We start from the raw sequence: 17,701 nt of genomic DNA, 5'->3' as shown, positions 1-17,701 counted from the left end.
TAGCCAGAGATGAGATATTGTTGCCTTTAGGCAGAGATGAGATATTGTCGCCTTTACGCAGAGATGAGATATTGTCGCCTATAGCCAGAGATGAGATATTGTCGCCTTTAGCCAGAGATATTTTCTACTTTAGGCAGAGATGAGATATTGTCGCCTTTAGGCAGAGATGAGATATTGTCGCGTTTAGCCAGAGATAGATCATGTCGCCTTTAGCCAGAGATGTGATATTGTCGCCTTTAGCCAGAGATATTGTCGCCTTTGTAAAGAGATGACATATTGTCGCCTATAGCCAGAGATGAGATATTGTCGCAATTAACCTGAGATGAAATATTGTTGCCTTTAGCCAGAGATGAGGTATTGCTGACTTTAGCCAGAGATATTGCCGCCTTTAGCCAGAGATGAGATATTGTCGCCATTAGCCAGAGATGAGATATTGCCTCATTTCGCCAGAGATATTGTTGCCTTTAGCCAGAGATTAGAAATTGTCGCCTTTATCCAGAGATGAGATATTGTCGCCTTTAGGCAGAGATGAGATATTGTCGCCTTTAGCCAGAGATGAGATATTGTCGCATTTAACCTGAGATGAGATATTGTCGCCTTTAGCCAGAGATGAGATATTGTCGCATTTAACCTGAGATGAGATATTGGCGCCTTTAGCCAGAGATTAGATACTGTCGCCGTAAGCCAGAGATGAGATATTGTCGCCTTTAGCCAGAGATGAGATACTGTTGCCTTTAGCCAGAGATGAGGTATTGTCTACTTTAGGCAGAGATGACGTTTTGCCGACTTTAGCCAGAGATATTGCCGCCCTTAGCCAGAGATATTGTCGCCTTAAGCAAGAGATATTGTCGCATTTAGCGAGAGATATTGTCGCCTTTAGGCAGAGATGAGATATTGTCGCCATTAGCCAGAGATGAGATATTGTCGCCTTTAGCCAGAGATACTGCCGCCTTTAGCCAGAGATATTGCCTCATTTCACCTGAGATGAGATATTGTCGCCTTTAGCCAGAGATGAGATATTGTCGCCTTTAGCCAGAGATGAGATATTTTCGCCTTTAGCCAGAGATGAGATATTGTCGCCTTTAACCAGAGATGAGATATTGTCGCCTTTAGGCAGAGATGAGATATTGTCGCCTTTAGCCACAGATGAGATATTGTCGCCTTTAGCCAGAGATGAGATATTGTCGCATTTAACCTGAAATGAGATATTGTCGCCTTTAGCCAGAGATTTGATATTGTCGCCTTTAGCCAGAGATGAGGTATTGTCGCCTTTAGCCAGAGATGAGATCTTGTCGCCTTTAGCCAGAGATGAGATATTTTCGTCTTTAACCAGAGATACTGCCGCCTTTAACCAGAGATATTGTCGCCTTTAGCCAGAGATGAGATCTTGTCCCCTTTAGCCAGAGATGAGATATTGTCACCTTTAGCCAGTAATGAGGTATTGTCGCCTTTAGCCAGAGATGAGATATTGTCGCCTTTAGGCAGAGATGAGATATTGTCGCCTATAGCCAGAGATGAGATATTGTCGCCTTTAGCCAGAGATATTGTCTACTTTAGGCAGAGATGAGATATTGTCGCCTTTAGGCAGAGATGCGATATTTTCGCGTTTAGCCAGAGATAGATCATGTCGCCTTTAGCCAGAGATGAGATATTGTCGCCTTTAGCCAGAGATATTGTCGCCTTTAGAAAGAGATGAGATATTGTCGCCTATAGCCAGAGATGAGATATTGTCGCAATTAACCTGAGATGAGATATTGTTGCCTTTAGGCAGAGATGAGATACTGTAGCCTTAAGCCAGAGATGAGATGTTGTCGCCTTTAGCCAGAGATGAGGTACAGTTGCCTTTAGCCAGAGATGAGGTATTGCCGACTTTAGCCAGAGATATTGCCGCCTTTAGCCAGAGATATTGTCGTATTTAGCAAGAGATATTGTCGGCTTTAGCCAGAGATATTGTCGCACTTAGCCAGAAATGAGATATTGTCGCCTTTAGCCAGAGATGAGATATTGTCGCCATTAGCCAGAGATGAGATATTGTCGACTTTACCCTGAGATATTGCCGCCTTTTGCCAGAGATTTTGCCTCATTTAGCCAGAGATGAGGTATTGTCGCCTTTAGGCAGAGATGAGATATTGTCGCCTTTAGCCAGAGATGAGATATTTTCGTCTTTAGCCAGAGATATTGTCGCCTTATCCAGAGATATTGTTGCCTTTAGCCAGAGATACTGCCGCCTTTAACCAGAGATATTGTCGCCTTTAGCCAGAGATGAGATATTGTCCCCTTTAGCCAGAGATGAGATATTGTCACCTTTAGCCAGTAATGAGGTATTGTCGCCTTTAGCCAGAGATGAGATATTGTTGCCTTTAGGCAGAGATGAGATATTGTCGCCTTTAGGCAGAGATGAGATATTGTCGCCCTTAGGCAGAGATGAGTTATTGTCGCCTATATCCAGAGATGAGATATTGTCGCCTTTAGCCAGAGATGAGGTATTGTCTACTTTAGGCAGAGATGACGTTTTGCCGACTTTAGCCAGAGATATTGCCGCCCTTAGCCAGAGATATTGTCGCCTTAAGCAAGAGATATTGTCGCATTTAGCGAGAGATATTGTCGCCTTTAGGCAGAGATGAGATATTGTCGCCATTAGCCAGAGATGAGATATTGTCGCCTTTAGCCAGAGATACTGCCGCCTTTAGCCAGAGATATTGCCTCATTTCACCTGAGATGAGATATTGTCGCCTTTAGCCAGAGATGAGATATTGTCGCCTTTAGCCAGAGATGAGATATTTTCGCCTTTAGCCAGAGATGAGATATTGTCGCCTTTAACCAGAGATGAGATATTGTCGCCTTTAGGCAGAGATGAGATATTGTCGCCTTTAGCCACAGATGAGATATTGTCGCCTTTAGCCAGAGATGAGATATTGTCGCATTTAACCTGAAATGAGATATTGTCGCCTTTAGCCAGAGATTTGATATTGTCGCCTTTAGCCAGAGATGAGGTATTGTCGCCTTTAGCCAGAGATGAGATCTTGTCGCCTTTAGCCAGAGATGAGATATTTTCGTCTTTAACCAGAGATACTGCCGCCTTTAACCAGAGATATTGTCGCCTTTAGCCAGAGATGAGATCTTGTCCCCTTTAGCCAGAGATGAGATATTGTCACCTTTAGCCAGTAATGAGGTATTGTCGCCTTTAGCCAGAGATGAGATATTGTCGCCTTTAGGCAGAGATGAGATATTGTCGCCTATAGCCAGAGATGAGATATTGTCGCCTTTAGCCAGAGATATTGTCTACTTTAGGCAGAGATGAGATATTGTCGCCTTTAGGCAGAGATGCGATATTTTCGCGTTTAGCCAGAGATAGATCATGTCGCCTTTAGCCAGAGATGAGATATTGTCGCCTTTAGCCAGAGATATTGTCGCCTTTAGAAAGAGATGAGATATTGTCGCCTATAGCCAGAGATGAGATATTGTCGCAATTAACCTGAGATGAGATATTGTTGCCTTTAGGCAGAGATGAGATACTGTAGCCTTAAGCCAGAGATGAGATGTTGTCGCCTTTAGCCAGAGATGAGGTACAGTTGCCTTTAGCCAGAGATGAGGTATTGCCGACTTTAGCCAGAGATATTGCCGCCTTTAGCCAGAGATATTGTCGTATTTAGCAAGAGATATTGTCGGCTTTAGCCAGAGATATTGTCGCACTTAGCCAGAAATGAGATATTGTCGCCTTTAGCCAGAGATGAGATATTGTCGCCATTAGCCAGAGATGAGATATTGTCGACTTTACCCTGAGATATTGCCGCCTTTTGCCAGAGATTTTGCCTCATTTAGCCAGAGATGAGGTATTGTCGCCTTTAGGCAGAGATGAGATATTGTCGCCTTTAGCCAGAGATGAGATATTTTCGTCTTTAGCCAGAGATATTGTCGCCTTATCCAGAGATATTGTTGCCTTTAGCCAGAGATACTGCCGCCTTTAACCAGAGATATTGTCGCCTTTAGCCAGAGATGAGATATTGTCCCCTTTAGCCAGAGATGAGATATTGTCACCTTTAGCCAGTAATGAGGTATTGTCGCCCTTAGCCAGAGATGAGATATTGTTGCCTTTAGGCAGAGATGAGATATTGTCGCCTTTAGGCAGAGATGAGATATTGTCGCCCTTAGGCAGAGATGAGTTATTGTCGCCTATATCCAGAGATGAGATATTGTCGCCTTTAGCCAGAGATGATATATTGTCGCCTTTAGCCAGAGATGAGGTATTGTCGCCTTTAGGCAGAGTTGAGTTATTGTCGCCTTTAGCCAGAGATGAGATATTGTCGCCTTTAGCCAGAGATGAGATATTGTCGCCTTTAAACATAGATGAGGTATTGTCGCCTTTAGGCAGAGATGAGATATTGTCGCCTTTAGCCAGAGATGAGATATTTTCGTCTTTAGCCAGAGATATTGTCGCCTTATCCAGAGATATTGTTGCCTTTAGCCAGAGATACTGCCGCCTTTAACCAGAGATATTGTCGCCTTTAGCCAGAGATGAGATATTGTCCCCTTTAGCCAGAGATGAGATATTGTCACCTTTAGCCAGTAATGAGGTATTGTCGCCTTTAGGCAGAGATGAGATATTGTCGCCTTTAGGCAGAGATGAGATATTGTCGCCCTTAGGCAGAGATGAGTTATTGTCGCCTATATCCAGAGATGAGATATTGTCGCCTTTAGCCAGAGATGATATATTGTCGCCTTTAGCCAGAGATGAGGTATTGTCGCCTTTAGGCAGAGATGAGATATTGTCGCCTTTAGCCAGAGATGAGATATTGTCGCCTTTAGCCAGAGATGAGATATTGTCGCCTTTAAACATAGATGAGGTATTGTCGCCTTTAGGCAGAGATGAGATATTGTCGCCTTTAGCCAGAGATGAGATATTGTCGCCTTTAGGCAGAGATTTTGCCTCATTTAGACAGAGATTAGGTATTGTCGCCTTTAGGCAGAGATGAGACATTGTCGCCATTAGCCAGAGATGAGATATTGTCGCCTTTAGCCAGAGATATTACCGCCTTTAGCCAGAGATATTGTCGCATTTAGCCAGAGATACTGCTGCCTTTAGCCAGAGATATTGTCGCCTTTAGCCAGAGATGAGATATTGTCCCCTTTAGCCAGAGACGAGATATTGTCGCCTTTAGTCAGTAATGAGGTATTGTCGCCTTTAGCCAGAGATGAGATATTGTCGCCTTTAGGCAGAGATGAGATATTGTCGCCATTAGCCAGAGATGAGATATTGTCGCCTTTAGGCAGAGATGAGATATTGTCGCCTATAGCCAGAGATGAGATATTGACGCCTTTAGCCAGAGATGAGATATTGTCGCCTTTAGCCAGAGATATTGTCGCCTTTATCCAGAGATATTTTTGCCTTTAGCCAGAGATATTATCGCCTTTAGCCAGAGACATTGTCGCCTTTAGGCAGAGATGAGATATTGTCGCCTTTAGCCAGAGATGAGATATTGTCGCCTTTAGCCAGAGATGAGATACTGTCACCTTTAGGCAGACATGACATATTGTCGCCTTTAGGCAGAGAATAGATATTGTCGCCTTTAGCCAGAGATGAGATATTTTCGCCTTTAGCCAGAGATGAGATATTGTCGCATTTAGCCAGATCTATTGTCGCCTTTAGCCAGAGATATTGTTGCCTTTAGCCAGAGATGAGATATTGCCTCATTTCGCAAGAGATGAGACATTGTCGCTTTTAGCCAGAGATGAGATATTGTCGCCTTTGGCCAGAGATGAGATATTGTCGCCATTAGCCAGTGATGAGATATTGTCGCTTTTAGCCAGAGATATTGTCTTTTTTAGCCAAATATATTGTCGCCTTTAGCCAGAGATGAGATATTGTCACCTTTAGCCAGAGATGAGATATTTTCGCCTTTAGCCAGAGATGAGATATTGCCTCATTTCGCCAGAGATATTGTTGCCTTTAGCCAGAGATGAGAAATTGTCGCCTTTAGCCAGAGATGAGATATTGTCGCCTTTAGCCAGAGATGAGATATTGTCGCCTTTAGCCAGAGATGAGATATTGTCGCATTTAACCTGAGATGAGATATTGGCGCCTTTAGCCAGAGATTAGATACTGTCGCCGTAAGCCAGAGATGAGATATTGTCGCCTTTAGCCAGAGATGAGATACTGTTGCCTTTAGCCAGAGATGAGGTATTGTCTACTTTAGGCAGAGATGAGGTTTTGCCGACTTTAGCCAGAGATATTGCCGCCCTTAGCCAGAGATATTGTTGCCTTAAGCAAGAGATATTGTCGCATTTAGCGAGAGATATTGTCGCCTTTAGGCAGAGATGAGATATTGTCGCCATTAGCCAGAGATGAGATATTGTCGCCTTTAGCCAGAGATACTGCCGCCTTTAGCCAGAGATATTGCCTCATTTCACCTGAGATGAGATATTGTCGCCTTTAGCCAGAGATGAGATATTTTCGCCTTTAGCCAGAGATGAGATATTGTCGCCTTTAACCAGAGATGAGATATTGTCGCCTTTAGGCAGAGATGAGATATTGTCGGCTTTAGCCAGAGATGAGATATTGCCTCATTTCGCAAGAGATGAGACATTGTCGCTTTTAGCCAGAGATGAGATATTGTCGCCTTTGGCCAGAGATGAGATATTGTCGCCATTAGCCAGTGATGAGATATTGTCGCTTTAACCAGAGATATTGTCTTTTTTAGCCAAAGATATTGTCGCCTTTAGCCAGAGATGAGATATTGTCACCTTTAGCCAGAGATGAGATATTTTCGCCTTTAGCCAGAGATGAGATATTGCCTCATTTCGCCAGAGATATTGTTGCCTTTAGCCAGAGATGAGATATTGTTGCCTTTAGGCAGAGATGAGATATTGTCGCCTTTAGGCAGAGATGAGATATTGTCGCCTATAGCCAGAGATGAGATATTGTCGCCTTTAGCCAGAGATATTGTCTACTTTAAGCAGAGATGAGATATTGTCGCCTTTAGGCAGAGATGAAATATTTTCGCGTTTAGCCAGAGATAGATCATGTCGCCTTTAGCCAGAGATGAGATATTGTCGCCTTTAGCCAGAGATATTGTCGCCTTTAGAAAGAGATGAGATATTGTCGCCTATAGCCAGAGATGAGATATTTTCGCAATTAACCTGAGATGAGATATTGTTGCCTTTAGCCAGAGATGAGATACTGTCGCCTTAAGCCAGAGATGAGATGTTGTCGCCTTTAGCCAGAGATGAGGTACAGTTGCCTTTAGCCAGAGATGAGGTATTGCCGACTTTAGCCAGAGATATTGCCGCCTTTAGCCAGAGATATTGTCGTATTTAGCAAGAGATATTGTCGGCTTTAGCCAGAGATATTGTCGCACTTAGCCAGAAATGAGATATTGTCGCCTTTAGCCAGAAATGAGATATTGTCGCCTTTAGCCAGAGATGAGATATTGTCGCCTTTACCCTGAGATATTGTCGCCTTTTGCCAGAGATTTTGCCTCATTTAGCCAGAGATGAGGTATTGTCGTCTTTAGGCAGAGATGAGATATTGTCGCCTTTAGCCAGAGATGAGATATTTTCGTCTTTAGCCAGAGATATTGTCGCCTTATCCAGAGATATTGTTGCCTTTAGCCAGAGATACTGCCGCCTTTAACCAGAGATATTGTCGCCTTTAGCCAGAGATGAGATATTGTCCCCTTTAGCCAGAGATGAGATATTGTCACCTTTAGCCAGTAATGAGGTATTGTCGCCTTTAGCCAGAGATGAGATATTGTCGCCTTTAGGCAGAGATGAGATATTGTCGCCTTTAGGCAGAGATGAGATATTGTCGCCTATATCCAGAGATGAGATATTGTCGCCTTTAGCCAGAGATGATATATTGTCGCCTTTAGCCAGAGATGAGGTATTGTCGCCTTTAGGCAGAGATGAGATATTGTCGCCTTTAGCCAGAGATGAGATATTGTCGCCTTTAGCCAGAGATGAGATATTGTCGCCTTTAAACATAGATGAGGTATTGTCGCCTTTAGGCAGAGATGAGATATTGTCGCCTTTAGCCAGAGATGAGATGTTGTCGCCTTTAGGCAGAGATTTTGCCTCATTTAGCCAGAGATTAGGTATTGTCGCCTTTAGGCAGAGATGAGACATTGTCGCCATTAGCCAGAGATGAGATATTGTCGCCTTTAGCCAGAGATATTACCGCCTTTAGCCAGAGATATTGTCGCATTTAGCCAGTGATACTGCCGCCTTTAGCCAGAGATATTGTCGCCTTTAGCCAGAGATGAGATATTGTCCCCTTTAGCCAGAGACGAGATATTGTCGCCTTTAGCCAGTAATGAGGTATTGTCGCCTTTAGCCAGAGATGAGATATTGTCGCCTTTAGGCAGAGATGAGATATTGTCGCCATTAGCCAGAGATGAGATATTGTCGCCTTTAGCCAGAGATACTGCCGCCTTTAGCCGGAGATATTGCCTCATTTCACCTGAGATGAGATATTGTCGCCTTTAGCCAGAGATGAGATATTGTCGCCTTTAGCCAGAGATTAGATATTTTCGCCTTTAGCCAGAGATGAGATATTGTCGCATTTAACCAGAGATGAGATATTGTCGCCTTTAGGCAGAGATGAGATATTGTCGCCTTTAGCCACAGATGAGATATTGTCGCCTTTAGCCAGAGATGAGATATTGTCGCATTTAACCTGAAATGAGATATTGTCGCCTTTAGCCAGAGACGTGATATTGTCGCCTTTAGCCAGAGATGAGGTATTGTCGCTTTTAGCCAGAGATGAGATATTGTCGCCTTTAGCCAGAGATGAGATATTTTCGTCTTTAGCCAGAGATATTGTCGCCTTTAGCCAGAGATATTGTTGCCTTTAGCCAGAGATACTGCCGCCTTTAACCAGAGATATTGTCGCCTTTAGACAGAGATGAGATCTTGTCCCCTTTAGCCAGAGATGAGATATTGTCACCTTTAGCCAGTAATGAGGTATTGTCGCCTTTAGCCAGAGATGAGATATTGTCGCCTTTAGGCAGAGATGAGATATTGTTGCCTTTAGGCAGAGATGCGATATTGTCGCCCTTAGGCAGAGATGAGATATTGTCGCCTATATCAAGAGATGAGATATTGTCGCCTTTAGCCAGAGATGATATATTGTCGCCTTTAGCCAGAGATGAGGTATTGTCGCCTTTAGGCAGAGATGAGATATTGTCGCCTTTAGGCAGAGATGAGATATTGTCGCCTATAGCCAGAGATGAGATATTGACGCCTTTAGCCAGAGATGAGATATTGTCGCCTTTAGCCAGTGATATTGTCGCCTTTATCCAGAGATATTTTTGCCTTTAGCCAGAGATATTATCGCCTTTAGCCAGAGACATTGTCGCCTTTAGGCAGAGATGAGATATTGTCGCCTTTAGCCAGAGATGAGATATTGTCGCCTTTAGCCAGAGATGAGATACTGTCACCTTTAGGCAGACATGACATATTGTCGCCTTTAGGCAGAGAATAGATATTGTCGCCTTTAGCCAGAGATGAGATATTTTCGCCTTTAGCCAGAGATGAGATATTGTCGCATTTAGCCAGATCTATTGTCGCCTTTAGCCAGAGATATTGTTGCCTTTAGCCAGAGATGAGATATTGCCTCATTTCGCAAGAGATGAGACATTGTCGCTTTTAGCCAGAGATGAGATATTGTCGCCTTTGGCCAGAGATGAGATATTGTCGCCATTAGCCAGTGATGAGATATTGTCGCTTTTAGCCAGAGATATTGTCTTTTTTAGCCAAATATATTGTCGCCTTTAGCCAGAGATGAGATATTGTCACCTTTAGCCAGAGATGAGATATTTTCGCCTTTAGCCAGAGATGAGATATTGCCTCATTTCGCCAGAGATATTGTTGCCTTTAGCCAGAGATGAGAAATTGTCGCCTTTAGCCAGAGATGAGATATTGTCGCCTTTAGCCAGAGATGAGATATTGTCGCCTTTAGCCAGAGATGAGATATTGTCGCATTTAACCTGAGATGAGATATTGGCGCCTTTAGCCAGAGATTAGATACTGTCGCCGTAAGCCAGAGATGAGATATTGTCGCCTTTAGCCAGAGATGAGATACTGTTGCCTTTAGCCAGAGATGAGGTATTGTCTACTTTAGGCAGAGATGAGGTTTTGCCGACTTTAGCCAGAGATATTGCCGCCCTTAGCCAGAGATATTGTTGCCTTAAGCAAGAGATATTGTCGCATTTAGCGAGAGATATTGTCGCCTTTAGGCAGAGATGAGATATTGTCGCCATTAGCCAGAGATGAGATATTGTCGCCTTTAGCCAGAGATACTGCCGCCTTTAGCCAGAGATATTGCCTCATTTCACCTGAGATGAGATATTGTCGCCTTTAGCCAGAGATGAGATATTTTCGCCTTTAGCCAGAGATGAGATATTGTCGCCTTTAACCAGAGATGAGATATTGTCGCCTTTAGGCAGAGATGAGATATTGTCGGCTTTAGCCAGAGATGAGATATTGCCTCATTTCGCAAGAGATGAGACATTGTCGCTTTTAGCCAGAGATGAGATATTGTCGCCTTTGGCCAGAGATGAGATATTGTCGCCATTAGCCAGTGATGAGATATTGTCGCTTTAACCAGAGATATTGTCTTTTTTAGCCAAAGATATTGTCGCCTTTAGCCAGAGATGAGATATTGTCACCTTTAGCCAGAGATGAGATATTTTCGCCTTTAGCCAGAGATGAGATATTGCCTCATTTCGCCAGAGATATTGTTGCCTTTAGCCAGAGATGAGAAATTGTCGCCTTTAGCCAGAGATGAGATATTGTCGCCTTTAGGCAGAGATGAGATATTGTCGCCTTTAGCCAGAGATGAGATATTGTCGCATTTAACCTGAGATGAGATATTGTCGCCTTTAGCCAGAGATGAGATATTGTCGCATTTAACCTGAGATGAGATATTGGCGCCTTTAGCCAGTGATTAGATACTGTCGCCGTAAGCCAGAGATGAGATATTGTCGCCTTTAGCCAGAGATGAGATACTGTTGCCTTTAGCCAGAGATGAGGTATTGTCTACTTTAGGCAGAGATGAGGTTTTGCCGACTTTAGCCAGAGATATTGCCGCCCTTAGCCAGAGATATTGTCGCCTTAAGCAAGAGATATTGTCGCATTTAGCGAGAGATATTGTCGCCTTTAGGCAGAGATGAGATATTGTCGCCATTAGCCAGAGATGAGATATTGTCGCCTTTAGCCAGAGATACTGCCGCCTTTAGCCAGAGATATTGCCTCATTTCACCTGAGATGAGATATTGTCGCCTTTAGCCAGAGATGAGATATTGTCGTCTTTAGCCAGAGATGAGATATTGTCGCCTTTAACCAGAGATGAGATATTGTCGCCTTTAGGCAGAGATGAGATATTGTCGCCTTTAGCCACAGATGAGATATTGTCGCCTTTAGCCAGAGATGAGATATTGTCGCATTTAACCTGAGATGAGATATTGTCGCCTTTAGCCAGAGACGTGATATTGTCGCCTTTAGCCAGAGATGAGGTATTGTCGCCTTTAGCCAGAGATGAGATATTGTCGCCTTTAGCCAGAGATGAGATATTTTCGTCTTTAGCCAGAGATATTGTCGCATTTAGCCAGAGATATTGTTGCCTTTAGCCAGAGATACTGCCGCCTTTAACCAGAGATATTGTCGCCTTTAGCCAGAGATGAGATCTTGTCCCCTTTAGCCAGAGATGAGATATTGTCACCTTTAGCCAGTAATGAGGTATTGTCGCCTTTAGCCAGAGATGAGATATTGTTGCCTTTAGGCAGAGATGAGATATTGTCGCCTTTAGGCAGAGATGAGATATTGTCGCCTATAGCCAGAGATGAGATATTGTCGCCTTTAGCCAGAGATATTGTCTACTTTAAGCAGAGATGAGATATTGTCGCCTTTAGGCAGAGATGAAATATTTTCGCGTTTAGCCAGAGATAGATCATGTCGCCTTTAGCCAGAGATGAGATATTGTCGCCTTTAGCCAGAGATATTGTCGCCTTTAGAAAGAGATGAGATATTGTCGCCTATAGCCAGAGATGAGATATTTTCGCAATTAACCTGAGATGAGATATTGTTGCCTTTAGCCAGAGATGAGATACTGTCGCCTTAAGCCAGAGATGAGATGTTGTCGCCTTTAGCCAGAGATGAGGTACAGTTGCCTTTAGCCAGAGATGAGGTATTGCCGACTTTAGCCAGAGATATTGCCGCCTTTAGCCAGAGATATTGTCGTATTTAGCAAGAGATATTGTCGGCTTTAGCCAGAGATATTGTCGCACTTAGCCAGAAATGAGATATTGTCGCCTTTAGCCAGAAATGAGATATTGTCGCCTTTAGCCAGAGATGAGATATTGTCGCCTTTACCCTGAGATATTGTCGCCTTTTGCCAGAGATTTTGCCTCATTTAGCCAGAGATGAGGTATTGTCGTCTTTAGGCAGAGATGAGATATTGTCGCCTTTAGCCAGAGATGAGATATTTTCGTCTTTAGCCAGAGATATTGTCGCCTTATCCAGAGATATTGTTGCCTTTAGCCAGAGATACTGCCGCCTTTAACCAGAGATATTGTCGCCTTTAGCCAGAGATGAGATATTGTCCCCTTTAGCCAGAGATGAGATATTGTCACCTTTAGCCAGTAATGAGGTATTGTCGCCTTTAGCCAGAGATGAGATATTGTCGCCTTTAGGCAGAGATGAGATATTGTCGCCTTTAGGCAGAGATGAGATATTGTCGCCTATATCCAGAGATGAGATATTGTCGCCTTTAGCCAGAGATGATATATTGTCGCCTTTAGCCAGAGATGAGGTATTGTCGCCTTTAGGCAGAGATGAGATATTGTCGCCTTTAGCCAGAGATGAGATATTGTCGCCTTTAGGCAGAGATGAGATATTGTCGCCTTTAGCCAGAGATGAGATGTTGTCGCCTTTAGGCAGAGATTTTGCCTCATTTAGCCAGAGATTAGGTATTGTCGCCTTTAGGCAGAGATGAGACATTGTCGCCATTAGCCAGAGATGAGATATTGTCGCCTTTAGCCAGAGATATTACCGCCTTTAGCCAGAGATATTGTCGCATTTAGCCAGTGATACTGCCGCCTTTAGCCAGAGATATTGTCGCCTTTAGCCAGAGATGAGATATTGTCCCCTTTAGCCAGAGACGAGATATTGTCGCCTTTAGCCAGTAATGAGGTATTGTCGCCTTTAGCCAGAGATGAGATATTGTCGCCTTTAGGCAGAGATGAGATATTGTCGCCATTAGCCAGAGATGAGATATTGTCGCCTTTAGCCAGAGATACTGCCGCCTTTAGCCGGAGATATTGCCTCATTTCACCTGAGATGAGATATTGTCGCCTTTAGCCAGAGATGAGATATTGTCGCCTTTAGCCAGAGATTAGATATTTTCGCCTTTAGCCAGAGATGAGATATTGTCGCATTTAACCAGAGATGAGATATTGTCGCCTTTAGGCAGAGATGAGATATTGTCGCCTTTAGCCACAGATGAGATATTGTCGCCTTTAGCCAGAGATGAGATATTGTCGCATTTAACCTGAAATGAGATATTGTCGCCTTTAGCCAGAGACGTGATATTGTCGCCTTTAGCCAGAGATGAGGTATTGTCGCTTTTAGCCAGAGATGAGATATTGTCGCCTTTAGCCAGAGATGAGATATTTTCGTCTTTAGCCAGAGATATTGTCGCCTTTAGCCAGAGATATTGTTGCCTTTAGCCAGAGATACTGCCGCCTTTAACCAGAGATATTGTCGCCTTTAGACAGAGATGAGATCTTGTCCCCTTTAGCCAGAGATGAGATATTGTCACCTTTAGCCAGTAATGAGGTATTGTCGCCTTTAGCCAGAGATGAGATATTGTCGCCTTTAGGCAGAGATGAGATATTGTTGCCTTTAGGCAGAGATGCGATATTGTCGCCCTTAGGCAGAGATGAGATATTGTCGCCTATATCAAGAGATGAGATATTGTCGCCTTTAGCCAGAGATGATATATTGTCGCCTTTAGCCAGAGATGAGGTATTGTCGCCTTTAGGCAGAGATGAGATATTGTCGCCTTTAGCCAGAGATGAGATATTGTCGCCTTTAGCCAGAGATGAGATATTGTCGCCTTTAAACATAGATGAGGTATTGTCGCTTTTAGGCAGAGATGAGATATTGTCGCCTTTAGCCTGAGATGAGATATTGTCGCCTTTAGGCAGAGATGAGATATTGTCGCCTATAGCCAGAGATGAGATATTGTCGCTTTTAGCCAGAGAAATTGTCGCCTTTAGCTAGAGATGAGATATTGTCGCCTTTATCCAGAGATGAGATATTGTCGCCTTTAGCCAGAGATATTGTCTACTTTAGGCAGAGATGAGATATTGTCGCGTTTAGCCAGAGATAGATCATGTCGCCTTTAGCCAGAGATGAGATATTTTCGCCTATAGCCAGAGATGAGATATTGTCGCATTTAACCTGAGATGAGATATTGTTGCCTTTAGCCAGAGATGAGATACTGTCGCCTTAAGCCAGAGATGAGATGTTGTCGCCTTTAGCCAGAGATGAGGTACAGCTGCCTTTAGCCAGAGATGAGATACAGTTGCCCATAGCCAGAAGTGAGGTATTGCCGACTTTAGCCAGAGATATTGCCGCCTTTAGCCAGAGATATTGTCGTATTTAGCAAGACATATTGTCGGCTTTAGCCAGAGATATTGTCGCCTTTAGGCAGAGATTTTGCCTCATTAACCAGAGATGAGGTATTGTCGCCTTTAGCCAGAGATGAGATATTGTCGCCTTTAGCCAGAGATGAGATACTGTCGCCTTAAGCCAGAGATGAGATGTTGTCGCCTTTAGCTAGAGATGAGATACTGTTGCCTTTAGTCAGAGATGAGGTATTGTCTACTTTAGGTAGAGATGAGGTTTTGCCGACTTTAGCCAGAGATATTGCCGCCTTTAGCCAGAGACATTGTCGCCTTTAGCAAGAGATATTGTCGCCTTTAACCAGAGATATTGTCGCCTTTTGGCAGAGATGAGATATTGTCGCCATTAGCCAGAGATGAGATATTTTTGCCTTTAGCCAGAGATATTGTCGCCTTTAGCCAGAGATTTTGCCTCATTTAGCCAGAGTTAGGTATTTTCGCCTTTAGGCAGAGATGAGACATTGTCGCCATTAGCCAGAGATGAGATATTGTCGCCTTTAGCCAGAGATATTACCGCCTTTAGCCAGAGATATTGTCGCATTTAGCCAGAGATACTGCCGCCTTTAGCCAGAGATATTGTCGCCTTTAGCCAAAGATGAGATATTGTCCCCTTTAGCCAGAGACGAGATATTGTCGCCTTTAGGCAGAGATGAGATATTGTCGCCTTTAGGCAGAGATGAGATATTGTCGCCTATAGCCAGAGATGAGATATTGACGCCTTTAGCCAGAGATGAGATATTGTCGCCTTTAGCCAGAGATATTGTTGCCTTTATCCAGAGATATTTTTGCCTTTAGCCAGAGATATTATCGCCTTTAGCCAGAGACATTGTCGCCTTTAGGCAGAGATGAGATATTGTCGCCTTTAGCCAGAGATGAGATATTGTCGCCTTTAGCCAGAGATGAGATATTGTCGCCTTTAGGCAGACATGACATATTGTCGCCTTTAGGCAGAGATTAGATATTGTCGCCTTTAGCCAGAGATGAGATATTTTCGCCTTTAGCCAGAGATGAGATATTGTCGCATTTAGCCAGATCTATTGTCGCCTTTAGCCAGAGATATTGTTGCCTTTAGCCAGAGATATTTTCGCCTTTAGCCAGAGATATTGTCGCCTTTAGCCAGAGATGAGATATTGCCTCATTTCGCAAGAGATGAGACATTGTCGCTTTTAGCCAGAGATGAGATATTGTCGCCTTTGGCCAGATATGAGACATTGTCGCCATTAGCCAGTGATGAGATATTGTCGCCTTTAGCCAGTGATATTTTCTCCTTTAGCCAAAGATATTGTCGCCTTTAGCCAGAGATGAGATATTGTCACCTTTAGCCAGAGATGAGATATTTTCGCCTTTAGCCAGAGATGAGATATTGCCTCATTTCGCCAGAGATATTGTTGCCTTTATCCAGAGATGAGAAATTGTCGCCTTTAGCCAGAGATGAGATAATGTCGCCTTTAGGCAGAGATGAGATATTGTCGCCTTTAGCCAGAGATGAGATATTGTCGCATTTAACCTGAGATGAGATATTGTCGCCTTTAGCCAGTAATGAGGTATTGTCGCCTTTAGCCAGAGATGAGATATTGTCGCCTTTAGGCAGAGATGAGATATTGTCGCCTTTAGGCAGAGATGAGATATTGTCGCCTATAGCCAGAGATGAGATATTGACGCCTTTAGCCAGAGATGAGATATTGTCGCCTTTAGCCAGAGATATTGTTGCCTTTATCCAGAGATATTTTTGCCTTTAGCCAGAGATATTATCGCCTTTAGCCAGAGACATTGTCGCCTTTAGGCAGAGATGAGATATTGTCGCCTTTAGCCAGAGATGAGATATTGTCGCCTTTAGCCAGAGATGAGATATTGTCGCCTTTAGGCAGACATGACATATTGTCGCCTTTAGGCAGAGATTAGATATTGTCTCCTTTAGCCAGAGATGAGATATTTTCGCCTTTAGCCAGAGATGAGATATTGTCGCATTTAGCCAGATCTATTGTCGCCTTTAGCCAGAGATATTGTTGCCTTTAGCCAGAGATATTTTCGCCTTTAGCCAGAGATATTGTCGCCTTTAGCCAGAGATGAGATATTGCCTCATTTCGCAAGAGATGAGACATTGTCGCTTTTAGCCAGAGATGAGATATTGTCGCCTTTGGCCAGATATGAGACATTGTCGCCATTAGCCAGTGATGAGATATTGTCGCCTTTAGCCAGTGATATTGTCTCCTTTAGCCAAAGATATTGTCGCCTTTAGCCAGAGATGAGATATTGTCACCTTTAGCCAGAGATGAGATATTTTCTCCTTTAGCCAGAGATGAGATATTGCCTCATTTCGCCAGAGATATTGTTGCCTTTAGCCAGAGATGAGAAATTGTCGCCTTTAGCCAGAGATGAGATAATGTCGCCTTTAGGCAGAGATGAGATATTGTCGCCTTTAGCCAGAGATGAGATATTGTCGCATTTAACCTGAGATGAGATATTGTCGCCTTTAGCCAGAGATGAGATATTGTCGCATTTAACCTGAGATGAGATATTGTCGCCTTTAGCCAGAGATGAGATACTGTTGCCTTTAGCCAGAGATGAGGTATTGTCTACTTTAGGCAGAGATGAGTTTTTGCCGACTTTAGCCAGAGATATTGCCGCCCTTAGCCAGAGATATTGTCGCCTTAAGCAAGAGATATTGTCTCCTATAGCCAAAGATATTGTCGCCTTTAGCCAGAGATATTGTCGCCTTTAGCCAGAGATGAGATATTGCCTCATTTCGCCAGAGATATTGTCGACTTTAGCCAGAGATGAGATATTGTCGCCATTAGCCTGAGATGAGATATTGTCGCCTTTAGCCAGAGATACTGCCGCCTTTAGCCAGAGATATTGCCTCATTTCACCTGAGATGAGATATTGTCGCCTTTAGCCAGAGATGAGATATTGTCGCCTTTAGCCAGAGATGAGATATTTTCGCCTTTAGCCAGTGATGAGATATTGTCGCCTTTAACCAGAGATGAGATATTGTCGCCTTTAGGCAGAGATGAGATATT

The sequence above is a fragment of the Coturnix japonica genome, chromosome 16 (assembly GCF_054131305.1).
Source record: "Coturnix japonica strain WE chromosome 16, WE-NBRP24, whole genome shotgun sequence".
Lineage (NCBI taxonomy): Eukaryota > Metazoa > Chordata > Aves > Galliformes > Phasianidae > Coturnix > Coturnix japonica.
The sequence above is the reverse complement of the archived record's forward strand: the minus strand, read 5'-3'. Positions refer to the sequence as shown.